Source organism: Dryobates pubescens, chromosome 21, assembly GCF_014839835.1.
Source record: "Dryobates pubescens isolate bDryPub1 chromosome 21, bDryPub1.pri, whole genome shotgun sequence".
NCBI lineage: Eukaryota > Metazoa > Chordata > Aves > Piciformes > Picidae > Dryobates > Dryobates pubescens.
In genome coordinates this window covers 4,514,534-4,516,412 of record NC_071632.1, presented here as the reverse complement: position 1 = coordinate 4,516,412, position 1,879 = coordinate 4,514,534, and the positions used below count along the sequence as shown (strand labels likewise).

The following is a 1,879-nucleotide window of genomic DNA, read 5'->3' as shown; positions in this document are numbered from 1 at the left end:
ACGTCTCTGCTGTGCTCAAGCGTGTGGAAAGGTAAAGATTGCCTTTTAAACAGATTAATCAGGTAGCTTCGCAATGATAGCTGGGAATTACATTTTAGCTTGCATGTGTAACAGCCGAGTTAGCAGCTGGTTTAACTCTGATTCCAGAGTTTATTCCTCAGAAAAACAACGCCGTTGTGAACAATGATTTGGGGGATTAGATTATTGTGTTGGCTGGGGGAAGAGAAGCCACCGTTTTCCCCGAGAGTTTCGCGGGAGTTGCAGTTAGGCGCCGAGCTATGCACATGAAGGTCGATGCATGGAGGCCGACGGATAACCAGGGCAGGGACAACACACCTATCAGCTGTGTCCCAACGTCGAAGCACATCGGGAGTCTCTGTGGCGCAATCGGTTAGCGCGTTCGGCTGTTAACCGAAAGGTTGGTGGTTCGAGCCCACCCAGGGACGCCTTCCCGTTTTTTGGCTCGGCCGCTTTACTTTGCAGCCGCCCGATGTTTTGTGCGTGTGCGCTGTGGGCGGATGTGAGATTAGCGCTGGCGGCCGTGCCGGCGCCGCCTGTTTCGGGGCAGGGGGGCCCCCGCCGGGGGAGCGGCGCGACGGCAGCCCCAGCTGCGCCCTTGGCAGGGAGCGAGCTCGCTGCGGGGCGCGGTGTCTCCCAGCCTGTGCCGCCCTCCCGAAGGTGTCGCGTCCCTTTTTCCCCGGTGAGACCAGTCTGCTGCCCCCACACCCCCGGGTTCCCGGAGCGCCCCAGATTGGCTCCGCTCTCCTGTTCCCCGCCTTCTGTGCGCTGCTGCCGGCCGTGCTGCAGCAGCCGGCTCTGGGCTAGCGGGGACAAGGGGCTCTGGGAGTTTCTTCACACCCCGCGCTGGGAGGTGCAAAGGCAAATATCTCATTTGAGCTGCGTAATGATCGCTAATGACGGTGCTGAGCCATGAGGGTTTGCTTCAGGAGGCTCTGCGTACGGCACTACAGCACTGGAGCCGAGGCGCGGGGGGAAACGCCGTTCGCGGGAGGGTTCTGACAGCCGCTGCCGTCGATGCCAGCTCTCAGCGGCGCAGAAGAGAACGCACCCTCGGCAATTTGCCGCTCCCCGGCGGTCAGTGTGATTTCCCAGCCTTCACAAACGGGAAGGCACGGAACGGCGCCGCGGAGTAGCCCCACCGCAGACAGCCGGCCCCGGGTCTACCCTGCTCTGCCGGGCCTAGCGGCGGGAGCGCGGCCCGCCCCGGCCCCTTTCTCGAACGGAGGGTAGGTATTTGCAGGCCCGTTGCCCGCTGGCAAGCAGCGCTGCCGCTCCGGGCTCGCCCTGCCCGCACCAAGCCGCTTTGCATAAGTGAATGTTAAAAGCAATTACGTCGGAAGCTTCGCCTTAAACGTGTCAATTAGAAGCTGGCACCTTGACCGCCTGCGAGCCCGCCAGCAGGTCTCAAGCAGCGTGCGAAGCAGGGCTGCCTCCCACAGCAACTCTGCCAGGAGCTGGGCACAGCTCGAGTTAAAAATGCCCCTTTCCTCCCCAGCCCAGCGGTATTTCACATAATCCTTTGAATAAAGGATAGAGCCCTCGCAAAGGTCAGACTGTACCGCTGATCTGCCATTGATGACGAGATGGCCCTCACCGGCTGAGATGCGGGAGAAGAGAGATGCGTTTTAGAAACACCGACGGATCATCGCAAAGTAACAAGCCCAAAATCGTTGATGCAGCAGCTCGCTGGGGTTTTTTTGTTTGTTTTTTTTTACTCCTTTCTTTTTTTTCCCCTTTTCCCTATCACCAGAATCTTTTTGGGAAAATATCCTGGGAAGACTGGCCACAGCGTGCTTATCAGCAGGGAAGGTGCAGCTGGCTGCAGGACCCACCTATTCTCGTTAGCCACACAACTCAT

General features: G+C 59.0%; 1 non-coding gene across 1 annotated transcript; it reads left to right on the top strand.

The window, feature by feature from the left end:
- The first annotated feature begins 372 nt into the window (after positions 1-372).
- TRNAN-GUU (transfer RNA asparagine (anticodon GUU)) lies at positions 373-446 on the top strand. Its single transcript has one exon. It is a non-coding gene; the product is annotated as a tRNA-Asn (tRNA).
- Positions 447-1,879: the final 1,433 nt, after the last annotated feature.